The 21,238-nt window shown below is 49.2% G+C and overlaps 1 protein-coding gene across 27 annotated transcripts in view; it reads left to right on the plus strand.

Moving 5' to 3' along the window:
• Positions 1-21,238, plus strand: part of FBRSL1 (fibrosin like 1) — a 418,694-nt gene that overhangs the window by 126,822 nt on the left and 270,634 nt on the right. Inside the window, exon 1 of one of the 27 annotated variants that reach the window (XM_052691250.1) lies at positions 10,366-10,584. The exons of 24 other annotated variants lie outside the window; for them this stretch is intronic. The gene's annotated coding sequence lies outside the window, so the exon portion shown is untranslated. Of the gene's footprint in view, positions 1-10,365; positions 10,585-12,255; positions 12,388-12,424; positions 12,491-21,238 lie in introns of those variants that run through there. 2 more of the 27 variants (XM_052691249.1, XM_052691251.1) reach the window with 2 other exon arrangements.

Consider the following 21,238-nt stretch of genomic DNA (forward strand, 5'->3'; position numbering starts at 1 on the left):
GGTGAAATGTGTAGGTGTTGAGTGGGGTGGGAGTGGGCATAGACAGGTGTGCATGCAGCATGTGAGCTTGGCAGGACGCAGCAGGGTTTGTGTGCGTGGGTTTCTGCATAGAGAAAAGCTGCACTGCAGTCTGCCAGCACAGCCTCAGGCCTCTGGGAACACAAAGGCCTTGGTCATAGGGAATGTGTTGTGCAGGGAGCGACAGCGTTTTAAAAAAAAAGAAAGTCTGGTCCCTGTGTGTGACAGCAAAATATTCAGAGAAATGTGCACTCATTATGCAGCAGGCATCCTGAAACAAGGCACTGGCACCTTTATAATACAGAAAGTGAAGCAAGATGTTTGGAGGAGACAGATAGACAGCTGGTTTGTGCCCAGCTCGCTCTTGTACGTAATCCATCACTGCCAGCCCTGCATGCTGGCGGCAGCTCGTGGTGCTGCCTTCCTGGCACTGCCCAGCAGCAGCTGTGGGTGGCTGGGGGCTGAGCAGGGCTGAGCAGGGCTGGGGAGGTCCCCTGGTTGGGGAAGTCCCCTGGTTGGGGAGGCACTGGGCAGGCAGGGCAGACATGCAGGAGGGGGGAAGCCGGGTGCATTTCCCTGGCGGTGAGTTGGCAGCAGCGTGCTGAGAAACCTGTGCTGGCAGGGAGGTGGAAGCTGGAAGGCTGGCTTGGGGCAGGACGTTGTGTTAAAAGCTCTGCTCAGAACTGTCTGCCGGTTCTTGCGTCGAGTCTGTGTGCTGGTTTGTGGGGGGGGGTGCTGGTTTGTTCTGGTTTTAATTCCAGAAGCCTACAGTGCAATAAAAGTCCCCTCTGACAGTAGAGCAGATGTTGGCAGGCCCTGCTGTCCCCTGGTAGGGAGGGAAGAGCAGTTTCTGGGGCCATGCGTTCTGCATGAAAACACAGCTTTTGCCATGAGTCTGTAGTTTCCGTGAGGCCACAGCTGAAGAACAGCAGGTAGATTTTCAGTCCGCTGCTGCGTGGGTGCACCTGAATGTGGCTCTGAGGGCTCTCAGGGTGGGTTTGTTTTCATGCAGGCCGTTGTCACTGCGCTTCAGAGCGCGCTGAGCTCGGCAGGATGGTGCCTGTTGATTTAGTGGATTTGGAATCAGGCCAAGCATCACTTCAGTGCGGATTTAATGTATTTTCCTTAAAATCACAGCTATTGCAATGTATGGTCAGGCTTGCTAGCAGCCAACAGGGAAATATCTCCCTTTCCCCATATTCTTTAACGATTTTCAAGCTGGTGCTTATCTGGGGCTTCAAACAGGATAGGTTTGATCACATAGTGCTAACTTCAAGTATCTGGTATCAAAAGATACAGCTTTTGTAAAATATTAGCAAAGATGTTACAAAATCATGTAATTAAAACCCCATTACAAGCCCTGAAGGCAAAGCAGAGAAGCACAGCAAGGGCTGTGTGATTCTGTGACCTAATCCCACCTTCTTGGCTTTTAGAGCCTGACCTAACTCAATGCACGCACTGCGCCGCAGAGCTCCCCTGCCTGCCTTGCAGCAGGTGGGTGAGGCACTCAGGGAATTACTGTGTGCTAGCCAAGCTGTGTTGACTTCAGTACAACTACTGAAGAATTTGGGGCACACTTGATTCCAAAGCAGCAATCTCTGTGATGTGGGGCTTGATTTTTTTTTTTCCCCATAACTCTTCTTCCCGAGGTGCGATTACACAAATGTTGCACAATCCCAGTCAGCGTCAGTGATTTTTGTGCATGTTTTTAAGCGTGTTTATGGCAGCTTCTCCTGGTCTGAGAGGAAGGTTGGTAACAACACATCCTGGTAAAAATGTGACACAAACAAGCGATTCTGCAAGAAGTCTTGCTCAAAAGACACAGTGGGGAAAAAAGAAAAAGAAAGAAAAAAAAGAAAGGCCACAATGTAGTGTCTTTTCCTTTGACAGTAATTGTTTTGCTCTTTGTATTATCTTACACAACACAACCACACCACCCGCTGCTACAGCTTTTGGAAAAAACAGAACTGTGCATCCATGAGCCAAGAGGAACCAGGATGATTCCAAACGATACAATTTGTAGAGGAAATGACTTGTTCTGTTGGGCTGTGTGATTCCAAATGATGTGCTTCTCAGGGCCTGCAGCGTGCCGGGCTCGAGCCGCTGGAGATGCCTGGTACCAGCGGGTGTCCCCAGGCTGCAGGGACAGATGACGTGGCAGCTGGGCTCTGGGGTTGGCCTGCAGGCCAGTGCTCTGCTAGATAAGGATGTGGGATGTCCAGAGGGGACATGGGAACAGCTCTACCTGCACCTGCCCTTGCCCTGAAGTGTGCTGCCTGGCTGGCAGTTACAGGGACCAACATCCCCATGTGTGCAAACGGAGGTATGGCAAAACCGCAGTGCTTGGGCTCCCCAGTGTCTAACTCAAGGGCAGATGTGTGAATGATTTGGTTTAGACACCCTTTGCGTTATTTTTATTTTAGCACTTAAAAGCACCTCAGTTCCCAGCGCTTTGGCTAGAAACCTCTTCCCCACACGCACTTATCACACTTCCTCCCTCCTTCTCACCTTGCATCCACTGCGACACGACAGCGTCACCTTCATGCCTGCACAGCAGTTGATGCTGGCAGCCCTGCGCTGCTGCAGGTGGGCTCCCCGTGGGCTGGGCTCCCCGTGGGCTGGGCTGCTGATGGCCTCACAAGGGGACATGCTGTAACCCAGCTGGCACTGTATTTCTGAATGCTACCCTCATGTTTCTGTTGGAAGAGGTTTTCGGGTTCTGAGGGTAATGGATGTTAGCAGATCACTGGGACTGAAAATAAAAATCAGGAAGCAACGCAGGAGAGGTACGCTGCAAGCTCAGTTTGTGCTTCATGGCTCTATTTCTAATAAGGGGAAAAAAAAAAAAAAAGTGACATCAGCTCTGCTGCAGGCATGAATTAAAGATGAGAACTTAATAAAAGTCGTTGGAGGGGAGAAGCGGGAAGGCAAGGAGAGCCGGAGCGGCGGCGTCTCTATTTTTAAGCAGACAGCACCACCTCTGCTCCGGCTCTGGAGCTGGCGGCGCCGTGCGGGGCGCAGCGCCCTCTGCCGGAGCGCGGCGGGCGGGGCTGAGCGGAGCTGCGCGCGGCTGTGGCGTTCGGCCGCCGCTCCGCGCGTTTGCCGTGTTGGCGCACGGAAGGTAAGAATCCGGGTGTGAGTAGGGTGTGCGTAACGTCGTGCTCGGCTGGAAAGAAGTGGTAACGAGGGGCCGGGGTGGGAAGGAGCCTGCGGGAGCCGCGATTTAACCGGTCGGTGTGAGGGAAGCAGAGCCGCCCTGTCCTTGCTGTGACCCGGGCTGGGTCGGGTTGCGCTCAAAGCACCGCTGGGAAAACTTCTCACAGAGCAGGAAAATCCAAATAAGCGCGTCAGCTCAAGTGTGCACGGCTTCGGCTGCGTGCTTATCTGCTCCGTGCGTCTTCAGCAATTGCAGTGACAAGGGCTGCTTACCTAATTAAAATAACGTATCTGCACAGCTGGGGCAAAAAGGAGTTTGATGCGCCTTGTTGGCTGTCATCGTAAGAGAGCTTTAAAGGCCAAATAGGCAGATACAAGAGTTGTGGAAGTCAGAGGGAATGGATAACTGAACTGAAGAAATCAGCCGGTGCCACGTGCTGTGTGTGCCCTGTGGGAGTGGAAGTACTGGTGCTGTGTAGCAGCAAGGAGCAGTATCAATGGATCCTGAAGGAAAAACTGGCAGGATGGGAGGGAAATAATCCTTGCGACTGCGAAATAAGCCTGAAATCCCAAAGGAGCCATCGAGCTGGTAGCCTGGGCTCTGCTGTGCCGGCACTGCTTGGCTTGGGCAGGCACTTCTTCCTCTAATTGTCCTCGAGATCCCTTTGCTTGTTCTGCTTGCACTCGTGGGTGGGAAGGCAGTTTTAGTTAAGGTGGAACAAATATTTGTTCTCTTTGAGCCCTCGCCGCAGCTCTGCTGTGCAGGAAGGTGGTGGTTTCAGTTAGAAGCGCGTCCTGCAAACATGGTGCTTTTATGACTTGCGCCTCCTGGGCTGTGGTTTGGGTAGGAATGAATCTAAAATCTCAGAGGTGAAGTTCACCAAAAGCGGTAAGTTTTGGCTGTCTAAAGTTATGAATTATTCATTTCTTTTTCCCAGGGCTGTGAAACCACCCAACCTCCTGCCCTGCGCTCTGAGCACATTTCTTGGTAAATCTGGCTGTCATTTCAGGAGTGCAGCAATCCTTGGACCTGTCTTCAGATGTGATTTTGAACAAACTGCAGAGCTCAATCACATCCTCTGCAGTTTGTGAGTTTAGACACAGGGTTTTGGTACCTAATTCAGATAATCTATTGAACTGACAGGGACATCCCTACCTGCTCCTATTTACAATAGGAAACGGTAGGTCTGTGTGATGGGAAAAGACTGGTCAGTACAGAGAGCTGTTACCCCTGAAATCTAACGATGGTTAAATGTTGAATTGACTGTTAGGGTGCTTGGCAGGGCTGCAGGGTGGGTTTGGGTATGGCACTGGTCACAGTTTCATCCTACATATGCTCCTGGAGGCTTCTTGGTGTGTCATCGGTGCAATATTCGTAGTGGTCTGGGACTGCTTGTATTAAGGCATAATGCTTTCAGTTTTAGGTCCAGAAATTTACCAGGTGCCCTTCTGGTCGTTGTAGGGATAGAGAAAAGTGCTGCAAACAAAGCACAGATTGAGATGTCGTGAATGCAGGATTTCTGTAACTGCCTTCCTTTTGAAGTGGGCAGGTGAAATGATATTTTTTGGAGCTGCCTTTTAATCCTTGCTGCTTTCTTCCTGCCTTGCCATCCAAGCACGCTTTCCTGAGGGCTTTTATTTCTGACATAGGACTTAGAGACTCAAGTCAAACTGGTATAATTCCAGCCCTTTCAGGTAGCAAAGGTGAATCAGAGAAGTAAGATGAAAAACGAAACCGAGGAGGCCTGTTCCGAGGTTTATTTCTTAGCAACGTTTGGTGCATTGGGCAGGCAGGGTGCTGAGAACGTCAGAGGGATGGGATGCTTTGTCCAGAGCCAGGATACAGCAGCGCTGCAAGGTAGCACATGCTGGGACCTGCTGTGCTGGGGTGCTGTGTGTGCAGCGGGGGGGCGCAGCACTGCGGGCAGCACTGCCACAGCAGCTGGGCAGGGAGCAGAGCAGCGGTTGAGCTGGAGCTGCTGGTGTGGGCAGGGCTTCTGCTGGCAGTGGTGGCACCCAGGTGGAGGTCGGCACCCCGTGGTGGAACGTGGGATCTAAAGGTTTTTAACAAATGGGTTTGGTTCCTGCAGACTTCTCGTGTGGAAAAGCAGTGCGTTGCTTTCTTAACACCTTAGTGAAAGGGGATGCTTCAGGGGATTGAGCCATTAGCTCCGAGGATGTGGTTAGTTGACAAATCAAAGGAAACCCAGCTGAGAGAGCTGACTTGCAATCTCAGCACGGCTCTGGGCTCTGAAACGTGAAGCAAGATCTGTGAAATGACTCCTCTTGTTAATTTGCCTCATTAGCAAGACGGGGACTGTCCATGATGCAGAGTTCCTTTCTGTTGTTCCCCTTGTTGGTAATTTCTAAATAGAAGAAACGAAACTCCCTCAGTACGATTTTCAAAGGCAGCGCTCCCAATTGTATTTCTTGTCTCTGCATGGAAGAACAGCCTCGTGTCCTGTTGGGTGGGAGGCAACAGATCACAAGGCAACACACAGTTGCTCTTTCAGCAGTGTTTCGATGCAGAGTTCCCCTGTTCCATGTTCCATACCTTACCGACAGCCGTAGATGAATGGGAAGTAGGTCTTAAAAAGAATCTATCTTGATGTGAGCGTGATATGATTTTAAACAGCTGTCTTATTGACCCAAGCGAGTAAGACTTGTCATTTTCCAATAGAGCAATGAGAACACGGCTATTTAGGGATCCTGTGGATGGCAAACATTCCTGTGCTGCCAAGTCTGCTGGGCCGTGGCAGTCGTGGCACTAGCACTGAGTTTCTGCAGTTTCGTGCTGTGTTTTCAGCACAAGCTTTTGTTTTCCCGTGGCAGCTGTTCTTTCGGGCTCAGGATTCACTGTGGTGTGTTCTGCACGCAGTGGGGCTCAGGCTGCCCCGCAGGATGCATCAGTGGCTGATGCCAGGCGTGAGTCCCAGGTTACTGCAGCACAGAGCCCAGAAAGGTTTCCTTTTCTCCAAAAGAAAAAAATCACTTTCTACAACTGTCATAAGTTTTAATTAAAACGTGCACGTAATGATTTTGGGTTTGAATCCAATTTTGTATGCTGTTTAAATGGAGAAATAAAATTATTTCCATCAGGCTCTTAGTTCGAGGTTTGTAACCACTGGATCATTTCCTTTTTCATCCGTTTCTGAGTTTTAAAATGGTTTATGAACTTCAGTGAAATCATCTAGAAATGGATTTCATGCAGAATAGTTAATAAACGAAAAGCAGAGCCATGTAGTGAAATGAGCCTGGTTTGCATCTCAAGCAGCACAAATTTAAATAAAACACGGGGTTTTGCATAACAGCGTTTGTTCTGCGTGTCAGCGGTGCTTTTCGAGACACCTCCGATATCCCTCGTTTTTCACAGGGATATCTTTGGCAGCAAGGAGGATTTTCAGGGGCTGATTTGAGGTATATAATTGGAGCACTAAGACTACACATACAAAGTGTCACTTAATGGATGAGGCTCATTTAATTGTAGGCTACTCAGAAATAACCCAAGAAACACTTCACTGGTAGCTAATGCAGAGGTGTAATTAGACTTCTACACAAGTGTAATTAGGCTGATTGCATAGAAAGAAAGAGAGTTCAGAAGGTTTTTAAATGTGTGCAGAGTCATTTTCTCAACTGTCTTTTCTCTCAGCTTCTGCCATATCTGTGTTGAACTCGGGTAATGAAATGAGCGCTTTGTTCTACAGCTGCTGCGCATTTCGCCCGGCCCGCAGGCTGTGCAGTGCTGGGCTGTGGTTGGGTTTGCTGGCTGTATGGTGACCCACTCGATGGGCATGCAAGCAGTGCAGCCCGAGTGTCAGCATCTGCATGCATTGGGTCCATTTTTTGGCATTCCTGATTCAGAAAGCAGCGCTGAATTCAGCAGAGGGAACGAGGCTGAAGCCTGGCCCTTGGCAGAGCTGCTGTGGGTTGGTGGGGAAGCTCAGTGCTGGGCTAGGAAAGTTTGCCTCTCCAGCTCTCATGCTGGTGGCTGTGTGTGATCACAGCCTGTCTGGGAGCACTGCTGGTCCTGCATGCCACGTCCAAATGGCCACGGGCTTTGTGCCACTGCTGATACAGGGTTGGTCTCTTCTTCAAGGGTGGATGAGAGGAGTACCAGCTATGAGGTCTAAGATGCTGTGTGCAGCCTGGGGAGGGATCTGTGGAAGCCCAGGCCAGGAGGCGCACACTGTGGAAAGGCATGGGAAAGGGAATTTCCCATCCCCATGTGTGCTTTGTGTTTGCTTCTGGCATTCTGCTTCCCTTGCTAGCTGGGCTTGAAAAATACTTAGAAATGGTCACATTTTGCAGCCCGATTGCTCTTGAGCAAATCCTTAGCATTGGTGGTTTTCAGAGGGTTGCTGTTTTCTTCGTCAAGGTTGGTGAGGGGGAATACAGAAACACTGTCCTGCAATACTGCTGCAGGCTGCTCTGGGCCCCCACCAGGAGGAGATCCCCTTGGGTGAGCTGTGTTGATGAGAAGTTGCCCAGCAGCTCAAGCCAGCCCAGCTTTGGACTCAGGTGGGTGTTTGAACCAGAGCGGCCACCGTTGCTGTTGCTGGGCAGGGCTCTGGCAGCAGAGCCAGCATGGAGCTCTGTGCTCTGCAGCTGCAGCGTTGTTAATGAAGTAACTTCTCAACCTAATGAAATAACTCGTTGTGTGGTGAAATGGTAGCTGCGCCCCGCCTTGTTTTTCTCCATCCACTCTCCACTGGGGAAAGGCAGGATATTCTTTTTCCTTGGGAAATAGCGGGTGTTTGACCCTCACCCATCTCCTCATCGCAGAGGCTCTGGGTGCACTGTGAAGGAGCTGCACCGTGGGCTTCCAGGAGGAGCCCTGAAGTGCAGCTCCTGCAGCCCCAGCAGAACGGAGCTGGCTCCAGCTTGGGCTCCCACAGCATGAGGATTAGAGCTGCCTGGGAGAGTGACAAATCTGTTTTGTTGCAGCTTCTGAGGTTTGCAATTTGTTTTGGTTCCATGTTGCAACAAAAGGAAAAGCTTTTGAATGTTGTTTGCAACATAAGCATGTGTCGAAACACCTTATTTTGGGCAGCGCCAGTGAGACTCAGCCAAGCAGCTTTTAGAGCTTAAAATGGCTGAAGACAGCTTCCTACAGGGAGAGAAGAGCATGTGTGAGTGCAAATTGCATTTTATTTGCCTTGCCTTTTACTTTAATAACTGTTGCCATCAGGGAAAATAATGTTCTCGCTTTGTTGGCAAAAAATCACCACCGAGCAGCCGCCTCCTAAAAGAGTTTGCTCCCTATTGCTCTGCAGGACGCATTTATTGCACGCTCTGAGCCTGGTTTTGTGCAAGCCCTGGGCTGGCACTGCTATGGACAAGCACTCCTGCTCCTTTCCAGCTGGCTTTCTGCCTGCTGCTCCCATACAGCTGGACAAGTGTGCGTTAGGATGGTAGTGAGCTGTGTTTGTTGTAGTGCTTTTGTTTTGGCCAGGCTGGTTTTCTCCTCAGCAGCCCGCAGGTGTGCACAGCCACTTTGCTGGATGTGCGAGGGACTTGATGGGGTTACTGATATGAACAAACCTCTGCAGAACAGAGGATTTAGAGAAGAGGATGGTGACTACGCGTGTCCAACCTGCATGGCCCTGTGTGCTGCCTGGAGCTCCTGGCCAGCCACAGCTTTTCCTTAGAGCTGAGCCCACCGCAGGGTTGCGGTAGGGGATTAATTACGCAGTGCTCCTCTGCTGTGTTGTTTATGGATGAAACTGCCTGCAAATTAAAGAGGTTTTAGACTTCTGGCCTTGCAAGCTAGGATAAATCATGGCTTCTTCGGTTAAAATCAACAATGATGCAAGTTAAAGAAAAGCTTCAACAGTGAGCGTGTGATCTAGTCGGTAAATGGGTCATCTTTGGGGTACAGATGGATGTGCATGGCAGTAACTCCATCCCTGAATAACCTGTGCCATGGCTGGTTGGGGCCGTGGGCAACCTGGTGCACGGGGAGGTGTCCCTGCCTGAAGCAGAGAGTTGGAATGAGGTGATCTTTAAAGCTCCCTTGCAAACCAAACCGTTCTGTCATTCCATGAGATACGCCCTCACCTTTCTTAGGATGACTGTGGACTTCTGACGTCAGCCTGTGGCTGCTGGAAAATGTTAGAGAGGTGTCCAAGCAATTAGAAAGCAGTTTACGAATCTGTGCCAAGTGAATTAAAAGAGTGGGCAGACTGTATAGGAGGAGTAAGAGTTCATATTTCCATGTCTGAGTAAAGTCAAAGTCCGCACAAGTTCAACAGCAACAGTCAAAAGGATTAACATCATGCTGACATTGGTGCTACTGTAGTTTGAATACATGATCAGACCCGAGATAGTGTTGCTTTTGCGGTACAACTGAACAAAGTTCTGGATACTTCACGTTTGCTAATTGTTTTCAACTGTGGAAAGACCACAAAATAACTGGGATACTGTGGATCAAGTGGGTTAATATTACACCAGCAGTGATAAGATACGAGGCTGAAAAGTCCCCGAGTCTTTACCTTCCTTATCTCTTATCGCTCTTCTTAATAGTTATAGTTTTAAATTAAATAACCTCTCATATCATAAAATAATTTACAGTTTATTGGTGCATGATACAATTTTGCTTCCTATTTGTTGTCATTTAGTGAGCTTTGCAAAATGTCAAAGGTCAGTCATTTATTTTATCCTCTGTAACACGAGGGCTTTTTAGACCATGGGTAAGAACATTACCCCTTAAAAGAGGCTGATTTTTGGCTTCCTGGTCAGGATTTACAATAGAATAAGCTAGAGGAGAGATCTCACAGGAGGAATGAGAAGGCAGAAGCAGGTTGTGCAGGGTCCGGCTCCTTTCCCTGCTGCTTTAAGAGCTTGCTGCTTACCCCTGCTTCCTCCTCTGCAAAAGGGAAAGAAGACTCAGCCCTGTGCTTTCCTTCTCTCTCCTAGTTAAACATTTTTAAAGATTTAGGGGATGGCAAGAACTGCCTGTTAATGATTAACCTGTCCCAGCAACTGTCCCGTACTGCAGCTTTCACTTACCTGGTTTTTATACATTTTCCTTTCTTGGCTTTGATCATTTCTTGGTCTTTTTGCACCAAAGCACGAAGTGTGCCGTGCAGCAGGAAGCACAGGGCTGCGTTAGCCAGAGGAAGCCGTGGGCTGCAGCGGTGTGGGGCTGTGCAGGTGGGCTGGCAGGGAGCGCTGCGGGGGGCTCGCGTCAGCATCCGGCCTGCTTTCAAGTCTGCTAAGCCCACGTTACTGACGTACCGGCTGCAGGAATAACACATAAACTGCATTTCTGAGCGCTCTGCGATTTGGGAATCGCGTCAGCGTGGATGAAGGAGCGCCGTGTGGTACAGAACGTTGCTGGGGTGTTGTGGCTGTGCTGTGCGGTGCTGTCAGCAGTGCTAATGGGAGTATTGTGGGTTCCAGAATGCCGAGGTGAGGGATGGGAAGGGGTCGTGAGGCTCAGCTGTTGTAGCCTGCAGCAGACGGCTCACTCGCCCTCCGGTTCCGTGCATAAGTTGGGTACGTTCTCATGACTACCTGAGATCCCTCGTCCGTTCCCATTCTGTTGCGTGCTATTCTGAAGGATAATTTGTGGATCCATGGCAGGCTGTGCAAGGGAAGTGTTCCGCTGTGATCAGAAATACGGCATTGGCTTCTGACTGCAGCCCTTTGCCTGCCGACGTTTTGTGTTTCAGGACCTGGAAATCGTGTCCCTCAGGTGGCTGCAAAGTGAGCAATTGAATGCTGCTGCTTTGATAGCAGCATTGACATGGGGGTCAAAATGTTTTCTCTTGGCCTTCTTCAAATGATCCCAGCAACACCACAGGAAATAACGTTGTTTTCTTTTCTGTATCTGTACTCCTTTCAGTCACCAAAGTTTATTCTGAATTTTGCCACAGAATTTCTCATGCGTTTTCTGCTTTTATTTCCTTCATGATAAATTCATGTGCTGCAGTAAAATAATCTTAGTGCTGAAATAATAGATATATTAAAGCATGAATTACCTTGGTGGTAATAAAGGACAGGCTTTATTGCTTGCTTATCATGGAGGGTTGGTGTTTATGAGTTTGCTGAGTTGTGAGTGCATTGCATTAGAGCTAAATTTAACGTGGCTAGGTAGCAACAGCTTACACAGATCATCCACGAGGTCAGTGCACACTTATATGGCAGCAAGTTAAATAAAAAAAGAAATGCGTTCATAGTTCTTCTCGGCAGAGAAACTGCCAATAGTATTGAGAGAGCAGATGAGCAGCTTTTAGAAAAAGATTTTAATACTGATATATAATAAGAAAAAAAGGCAGCTAATCCATAGAGGAGCTCTTCCAGATGCCAGAGCAGGGCTGGGAGCGCAACCGAGGGGGCAGGCGGCAGGGCAGGAGCCCGGTTATGAGGAGAAATGGCCTGAGAAGCCCCAGCACATTTGTTGAGCTTAGCTGGAGAGATCTTGCCAGAAAGGAACAATTTTGCCCTTTTAAAAGTCACATCGTGCCTCAATTTGGAGTAATGTCCGCATGTAGTCCTGCTGTAAAAATTATGATGAGGAGTGGCCAAGCTGCATTTCTGCTTTGCCCTGAGGAGTGGGTGCTCGGCTGTGTGCAGCAGCATAGCAGGGAAGGAAGGCATGTTTTCAGCTTCTAAGAAAAGTGCTGACTGCGTTTGGCGATGGCACAGAAATGAGCTCCGTGCTCTGAAAACCTCACAAATGCCACTGCAGCGAATATGATGATTAAAATCACTCCCTGTCTCTGAATACGAGTGGATGCTGCTGCTTCGAGATTATCCAGCTGAGAATGAAGCGCTGTCAACAACAGATGATAGAGCTGCACATCCTTGTTCTTGTGGTGGGTGACAAGCTCTGGGTTGTGGGCACGTGTGTCACAGGCAGCAGCGTTGTGCAGGGACAGCTCCAGAGCTGGGGCTTTGCTTCCAAGGGCAGGCAAGGAGGAAGCAAGTCAGAAAGTGTGAGCAGTGCAGCTTTAACTGGAGTCACACACCTTGATGGAGCAGAGGTAAAAAGGAGGAGACGTATGGTGTAACCTTTATTTTTGTTAGGTTCCCTGATAAGCCGTCGCTTTGATAAGCAGTGCAGCTCCATTGAGCTTCCAGGGCTCAGTTGCTCTGCGATAAGTGTGCTTAGCATCTGCCATAAAGGCCTGCTGTGACCGTTGGGGCGGGTGCGGCTGTGCGCTTCGGCTGCTGCGGGGCTGCAGCGTCCGTCTGTCCTGCAGGAGCCGGGTAAGCGCAGCGTCTCCGAACGTCAGACGCTGAGATCCATCTGAACGCGATGGCAGCCCCGGTCACCCACAGCACTCGGCTTTAAGCTGCGCGTCCCTTTCAGGTGAGGTGACGGCGTCCTTTCTGCGCTGCCTGTAGCTGCGCCGTGCCTCCAGAGCAGCGCTCACCCCCTGGGGCTGCGGCCCTGTGGGCAGGCAGTGCCGGCTGTGCGGGGTGCTGGAAGCACAGCACTGTTGCTGGAAGCACAGCGCTGCCCTGCCTGCGGTCTGTAGAAGGGAAACCCCTCTGCCTTCATGCTGTGGCAGAGAGGAAATAACTCGTTTGCTCTTTGGACTAACCGAGAGAATGATGTATTTATAATGTTCTGCTTCTGATTGAGTGGAGCAGTTTGTTCTGAAACTTGAGATATATTCTTTCTGATTAAAATCTGAAGACACTCTATTATTTCTATAACCACGTTTAAGTCTTGCAATTTGAACAAATTAGTTTTCATTTTGCATGCCAGACACTGTGATTTATAGAGCAAAATGGGCTTTTGCATCTGTTTTGTCTCTTGATTCATTAAAATTTGATTGAAGAAAGTTTTTGAAATAGAGTGTAAAAGCTTTTCCCATCCTGAGTGAAGGCATTTCTTGCTCGTTTTCCACACTGTCTGGTTTACTTTTTTTTTTCTTTTCTTTTTTTCCCCCATGTGCATATTGCAAGAAATCTTCAATTCCCTTTCCTGGATTTGAAAGTTCAGCTGGGGGGAGCTGAGTGGAGGAGCGGTGTGGTGGAGCTGCATGGTGGTGCTGCATTGCTGGGAGCTTTGGAGGCACTGTGGGTGCACTGGGGTGTGAGCACAGCTTGTCTGTTCCAGCATAAGGAGTGGAAGAATGGAATCGGGTCAAGGCAGTGGCCAGTGGCAGGAAGGAATTGCGTTGGGTCAGCCAATGCTTCCATCCAGTTGAAGTGGCTTTGGGGTTTTGTTTCTGGAGAAGGAGATGTGAGGCTACAGGGCTCCTAAGCCCATCCCTCCTTGGGACACGTGAGTGAGAGCCCGAGGGCTGTCCCAGCAGTGCTGCTGTGCACAGTACTGCTCTGGCACTGCAGGGCCAGGGCTGGGAGAGCTGGGCGAGATGGGAGTTCACACTGCAGAGAGCTCTGAAATGTTCTCCATGGGGATGGCTGTAGCTGGGGATTTTAATTGCTGAAATTACCTTGTCAGGATGCCTTATCAGCTGCTGTTCTAGTGATTGTTTGGTTTAGATAAGAACTGGAGTGTGATAAAACCTCGATAACAGTTGAGAGATTAGAGCTCTTTTGAAACTGCTGGCACTTACTGGGGCTCAGCTGCCTGCTGAGGAGCTGCGGTTGAGTTTAGGCCACGGCAATTTTTTCTGCGCTGCTTTTGCTTCCTCCCATGCCTCTGGGAGCAGTGCTGGGACTCAGACGGTGCTGCCCAGGGGAAGAAGAGCAGCAGTGAGGTACCCACACATCCTTCCCAGCAATGGCAGCGCAGAGCTGGGCACGCAGGGTGCAGTGCCACGGTGCTTTCTGGCACAGGGTGCCTGTAGGAGTGCTAGCTTAGCCCAGGCTGCTTCGTGGAGATCTACGATATCAGCCCTTAAAAATCTTCTGACTGTTTGTCAGAGGGGTTTTGTGTCACTTGTGCTCGTTCTGATGTTGACTTGCGATGCTGAATTTGTTTTTTGCAGACAGGCAATAGCGGGCGCCTGGGGAGCAGCTCCTGCTGCGGTGCAGTGGCTGGGACACAAGTGGGGCTGTGGACACTGGAGGGTTCTTCGTAAGGGTCGGATGAAAAGCAGCCTGTGGGTTCGTTCTGCCTTTCTCCTGCAAAATGAGGCACTTGGCAGCTTTCTCATGTTTGAAAAGCTTTGCCCTTTAGGATTTCTAAAATGCTTTAGAAATTGCTTTTAAGAGGAAGCAGGGAAACTTACATAACTCAGATGAGCAGTGGGGGCAACACTGAAATTATAGAGCTCTGGTTAGAAAGTGGGAATTCAGGGGGCTGGAAAAATAGATTTCCATTGTGAAAACCCTCTCTAGTACTCCTTGCATTTGGGTTTCTGGTCTGGCTCAGTAGCAGAGCAGCACATCCCAGATCCCTTGTCTACAGATGCTTTAGGCTGTCCAGAAGGGTGGGCTTCAAGCGTTAGGAAATAAGCCTGGAGAAGAAGTGCCTGTTGCCATAACTACATGTCTTGTGTACTAATTATATTTACAGAATGCAGTATCTGATATAATGTCATTTATTTGCAGAGACTTGGGATGTCGGAGTGCTTGTGTGCTCCAGTTGGCACAAGTACCTGTATGTTCTACAGAGTCCACAACAAAACTTTGGACCACGTCAGTTTGCCTATCTGGGATATGTAAATAATTGCAACACAAAGTACCAGGGAGGATGTACTCTGGAATAAGCAGACTTTGCTTTGCTGGCAGTTGTTTTTGTTCTTTTTTCTCTGTTCTTAACCTGAAATGCTTCATTTTTCCTGTAATATGGGAGGAAATGTTTTTGTTAGTTGTCTGGCTGTGTGCATGTTAGTATAAGCTTGCAGCTGACGAAAGGCATCATCTAAAGGCATCAGTAAGAGAAACGAGCAGTTAAAGGCTGGTAGTTCTGTGCGCTGGTCATATCCCAAAATGTCAGTTTTGTGAGATCACTGTGAGCTAAAACGGTGCTGTTTACATGTGGATGATAGCCTCTGCATGGCAAGGTTTTACTGGGGCAGCGTCTGTGCTGGGGATCTGGTTCCTGTCCAGGAACAGATTAACTCTGAGATAGTGAAGATTAGCTTTCTGATGTGATGACAGCTTGTTGGGTTTGTGTGTTTCTTAGGTGCTCCAGCGGAGAGGCTCTCAGAGTTGTGATGTAAACCATGGCTGGTCCTCAGTGAGATGGCAGAGTAGCTAAACAGGGCAAAGTTAAAAAGAATCAGGCTGTTTTTGGGAATACTGGAGTGAGGCGTGGGGTGGCTGTGTGATTTCCATGGGGAGCCCTGCAGCAGAGCTGGTAAGCAAAAGATCAACCACTGCAGAAACACAACTCTAAACTATTCCAGTTATCAAATATAGTCGAATGAACAAATAAGCTACCCGGCAACCGAGATACTTAATGAGCACTGGATTAGATTCTTCTTAATTGTGTTCAGGCACTCGCGGGCTGTATTTTCACATCTGAGACAATGCTCTTTGTTTTTGCCTTCTTAGTGAAAGCTCAACATTTGTTTTGTTCCAGCCAATTTCAGAGCTTGGAGGGTGATGCCAAATTACCACGTGCCTCACAGCAAAACAAAGGGGTGCCTGCATTGCCTTTCTCAGGAAGAATGTGGAAATATCCCAGGTTCCCTCCAGCCACAATCCATCTGGAGGCTTAATGCTCTGTTAGTGTCACACACCAGTATCTCTTAGCAGCACGGCTTGGGGCTGCCGAGGAGCCGGAGGTGCTGCAGAGCAGGAGCTGTTTTGGGCAGCAGGCGGCTCAGTGCCCCGTGGGAGCTCAGTGCTGGGGCTCAGAGCTGTCTGTGCCAGTCCTGCCTGCTGCGTGGCTTTGCAGAGCGCCTGGGGCTGCAGGCTCGCTGGTTGCTGGATAAGATGCTCAAGGCTCCTGTAGGGCATTTGCAGGAAGATGTGCAGAAGTCAGAGGTTTTGCTTTTTACCCTCAAGTTTCATTTTGAATCTGAGCTCCATTTCAAACGGTGCGGAAAGTGAAACTCGTCTGGGCTGGAACAGTTGCCAAAAGAACATGTCTCAGGTCTTGAATACCTCACATGCAAAGCAGTGGGGTAAAGAAGAATGATAGATTGTTCTCCTGGGTTTTGAGAATCATGAGAGTAGTGATGCTCCAGCTATGTGGCCTGGATGTCCTGCTGCTGCTATCTGGATATTTTGACTCAAAGCTCTGAGAAGGGGACATCAGCTTAGCATTTCCTTCATGACATTCTGGTTTAGTAACAAGGAGGTAAACTGATGGGGGGAAAAAAAAAAAAAAAAAAGCAAACTTCAAGCTACCACACACAGCTGGTGTTTCTAATAAGACACAGATGTGTATTGGGATCTCTCCCATCTCCTGCACCGTTTAAATGTAGATAAATAGAATTTAATCAGCTATAAATAACAGCGTGTTGTGCCTGTGGATCACTGGCTTTCCCTGAGACTCCCACCAGACTTGGGTTAAGCTTAATTACTTCAGCCTGCTACAAGCAGCAGTGCGATCAGCTGCTGGGACTGCATGGGGGACGGGGGAGGGAGCACAGAGGAGCAGGCATCCGTAGTGATGTGATGGTCAGGCGTCCAGTGTGATGTTCTGAGACCAACAGGGTTGTTTTATTCCCTGGTTTAATTCAGGGTGCTGAGGTTTCCCAGTTGTATTGGCATGAGTAAAGTACTTTTTTCCATAGTGATGTATGTGTTCTGTAATGGTTTTGCTTGTCACTGCTCACAGTGAGCACTGGTGAGGAAGATATTTCCTAGTCATTTCTCCCTGTTAGCTTCTGCTCTTGCATTGCAATAAAGCATAAGTGGATGTTGTCATTGGCATGGCCATTTCCTGGCTGGAATAGGCTGGAGCTCCCTGAGGTGTGCAGAGGACTGAGCGTACAGCAACTGGCCTCGCCCCGTGTCCCTGCTGCCGTCCCTGTGTCATCAAGAATAGGCACTGGCTGCAGTGAACACCTATTTACCTTTTCCCCTTTCTCTTGCAAGCTGTGCTGCCCTCCTCTTATCGCAGTTGCTGGGTGTGTGCGGGGCAGGGCCAGCGCCCAGGGCTGGATGGAACTGGGGCGGGGGTTGGGGCTGCGCAGGGCTCTGGCTGCAGCACTGCGGTCCCCGTGCTTCTGATTCCCCTGCTGAGGGCTGGGCTGAGGAGATGGGGAGTATTTATTTATAAGCCGTCTGTACAGATGTTTTCATTGTGGTTTGCGGTGCATTGGTGCCACTTAGCGGGGGGAGAATTGAATTGACAGCTTGAACAGTGCTGGGGAAAATGAGGAGAGGCGGGCTGTGGGTTCCGGCCCCCACTCCTGCCGGTAGTTCTGCAGCCAGCTGGCAGACCCAGCCTGCGCCAGGCACACAGCAGCTACGGGGATGGGACGTGGCTGTCAGCAGAGCCCTGTGGGGACCACAGCCCTGGCGGCACCGAGCTGTGCTGCGAGCACTGCTGAGTATGGGGCCCAATTGGCTGGCTTTCCTGATGGAAAACATTAATCCGACCGTGCCTTGTGCTGGGCGAGGCTTTGGGGACCTTAAAAACTGCTCGATCTCTGTGTTATGATTTCTGTTGTTGTAGATGTAATAGGAAGGATCATGGAGTGATGTGGTGTCAGCTCTGATCCCAGCTAATCTGTATGGAATATTAGCAGCATTTTTGGGAAGCAAGAAAAAAGTCCTGAGCTGTGGTATTTGAGCACAACTCATCTGCCCAAAATAAATGCTTTGGTTAGGTACTGGCACCTGGGAAGAGACACGGGTGTCTGCTGCTTGCTGAATGCAACTGGCAGCAGGCATTGGGCCTGCAGTGTGGTGTTTGCTTGGCAGGGGTTGATAGTTGAGCATCATGCTTTGTCATAACAATGTGGAATGTACGCATTAGAGATAAGCAGCTGGGGTTGGGATGACAAATCAACTGTCAGCCATTGACCTCCAGGTAAGGCAGAGCCTGGCTGCAAGGCACTCCAGGCACCTCACAGCACCCTCGCATTGCACATGCAGAGCAGGCAAGGAGCTCTGTTTTGGCAGGGTGAGCATTCCACAGCTTGTGTCTGTGCTTTTGCCTCTGGTAGGAAGGGACGCTCAGGATGGCCTTACCAGCTGCTTGCTTTGCTCATGGACTGCTCCCCTCAGTGAGTTCCTTCTTGGCGTTCCTTGTGGGCACACTGTGTTTGCTGAGCCCGTACTCCAGGGAACACGAGCCTGATTTTGCAGCTGCTCCCTGTAGAGAGCTGCTCTTAATTCTATTGAAATTTCTAGTCTTGGAACTGTTACGCTTTCAGTCCTTAAGAAAATCCTTACCCAACCCTGCTCCACCTTTCATCCAGTGAGTCCCATTGCCCTCAGCAAGAAAGGCAGCACGTAGTGGAGGCTGGCGGGGCCCAGCTGCTTAGGCATGCCCTGCAGCCCCACGCAGGTCGGTTTGCATGCTCCTGACTCACCCAGCACAGAGCTGGCAGCTGGCACATGCACGTGGCCCAGTGTCAGCCTGCGTGCAGCCCTGCCCTTGGTGCCCTTGGTGGCAATGCAACTCCTGCCTCCTGCCTGGGGCTTGGACCCTTCTGTCTGCTGCGCTCTCACCAGAGGGCACTGCGCAGCGTGTTGCAGCCTAATAAATAACCCCTTAACCTGCTTAGCTGCTTTATGCTCAGTGGCATGTTTTACAATGTTACCTGGAGTCCTTGGATGCTGGTTCCCATGACAACCTGATATAGCATTTTTATTCTTTATTACTCTCCGTGTTTTATTGCTGCCTTGTTCAAATGCGCTGTCATCTTTATTTTGCCTTGGTGTGTGTGTGTGCATGTGTGTGAGTCACAGATCTGCTTCTAAAAATTATATTATTAAACAGTTTAGTGAATTTGGAGAAAGGGTGACAGTCTGTCACTGTCGATTTAATACTACATGGAGAAGCGCGGCACGAATGGAAAGAAACTAGAAAGCAAAAATAAACCAGGAACTGAAATGTGGATCAGTACAGCCAGCCGAAGGCGTTTGGTGGAGCTCTGGGGGCAGTGCTGCCTCTTTAGCTGGACTTCCTGTAATCAAGGAGTGAAGTAGCATCATTTGGAAAGGTGTGAATTGTCTGGGACAGCCTGCAGAATTTTACAGCCTGCACTGGGATCCTTCGTTATGTCTTGTGTCTGCAGTGGGGAGGATTCTGCAGCCTTTCAAAGGGCACTAAGCCAGAAAATCAGATGCTCTGGAGCATGCATGTCCTTCCAAGAGTCTGAAGGATTCTTCATTTCCCCTCTCCCCCCCCAATTCTTTGTGTATTCCTCTATTTTGTGGTGATGTTTAGTGGCAGGGCAGGTTTGGCCGAGGTGCTTGGTCAGGGAAATTTCTTCCAAATGCTCAAAGTCTCCATGCTCATCTCCAGAACCCAAAGCTCCCAAAACAAACACACACTCACATGTAACTGGAATTCAGCCTTTGCCTGGGAGTTGTGGTGAAAAGGAAAAGGGGAAAAGTTGGAAGTTTGAGAGAATAAACATAGTAGTGTATGTATGTATGTGCTCTTAATGGAGAGTACAGATGGGAAATGCAGGAAGAGATTAAGGTAGCTAAATCATGGGCTCCTTAAGGACCTGAAATTCAAAAGCAGCACAAAGAAGTTGGAGAATATGTTGAAGTATTCCAAACAAATGGCTTAAATGGCAAACAGAGTTGTTTTGGTCATGTTGGCAGGCAGCTGAGCAGGAGCCTTTTGGCATCTCATGAAGCCTCAGTGCCCATGAGAGCTTTCCTTGCACCCCTCTGCCCAGGGACGCCCTTGTAAAATATTCTTGTTTTCTTTCCTTTACTTGAATGTTAGGTTTTCTGTTTTCATCCTTTGCATCTCACTAACACTGCAAGCATCTCTAATTGAAATGCTGCTGTTCTGTGTGAAGTGCTGATGAACGGGGCTGGGAAGGACCATTGTCCCTTGGTGGCTCTTCATACTTGCCTTCCAGTCCAAGTGCTTGAAGACTCATTAAAAAGAAAGGAAAGAAAAAAGACAAATGAATATCAAATTCTTCAGAAGGGAAATGGAGACTGTAAGTGGTGTCTGGGGTGACATCAACATTTGGATCCCCCCTCTTTCAGTCTGAAATCAGGCTTAGGAAGGAGATGAAATAGTGTCCAGGAGTTTTCGTGACAGGAAGAGTCTTCAGACATCAGAGGACTCTTTAATTATAGGCAGAGTGATTTATTCAGTGGTCGGCATCTGTATCTCATTAAAATATGAAATCCTTCACTGTTTCTCCTTTAAGTATGAAGGAATCCCTGTTTTATCTTTTTTGGCTTAGCAGAGCCATATTTTATGTCGGATCGCAGCGGCGTACCTTTCGAGTGAGCTGAGTTATGTGCGGATTATTTAATGCTGAAACTGTTGAGCAAATGTAATTCACCTGTGTCGCTTCCACAAGAGCCTTTCCTCCTTCGGCAGCAAGGCAGCTTGGAATTAAATTGCAGGATTAATTTCGAATTATTTGGGGAATGGATGTAATCAGTAGAAGTGAGCCGTTCTGCTTTTTCCTCCTGATCAGCAAGTGAGCTTTGTCCTGAAGCAGACCAGCCCCTGGTAAAACTGCTCCAGGAGGAGAATCTCCCATTCACTTCAGTGGGAGCAGACTGCTTTGAAGTGACTTGGTTGTGGTGAGGAAACTGTTTTGGTTGCAGGAGATTGAGCATGGATGTATGTGTGAATGAATGCATCTGCAGCCTGGTAGAGAAGTGGGAAGCTGCATGAGGTTCAGGCAGGACCATCAGAGGTGGAAGCAGAGACCTGTCCTGCATCATGCCTTTGTTTTCCCCCCCACCCTGCCAAAAGTAAACCTCTGGGAGTGCAATGGGACCAATAAGGAGGGTTTTCAGATTGATTCTGGCAAGTTATGATGACCCTTTCAGGCAGCGTCCTCATTTTTTCCATAATCTCATTGTAACTTCTTGGATTTAGAGGAGAGTCTGCACACAAGCAGATTTTTACAACGAATTAGGAGCAACTAAGTGTTTTCAGCATCCTTACATCAGTTAGGATTAGCACAGTGGCTTCTTTCTCTGCTGCCTGTTTCCAAAATGCATTAAGGCTCTCGGATGTAAATCAGGGGCATCAAAGTGCTTTTTGCGTGGTGTTACTGGCTGGTCTGTAGTGCAAATTGCT

Source organism: Tympanuchus pallidicinctus, unplaced genomic scaffold, assembly GCF_026119805.1.
Source record: "Tympanuchus pallidicinctus isolate F22 unplaced genomic scaffold, pur_lepc_1.0 scaffold28, whole genome shotgun sequence".
Lineage (NCBI taxonomy): Eukaryota > Metazoa > Chordata > Aves > Galliformes > Phasianidae > Tympanuchus > Tympanuchus pallidicinctus.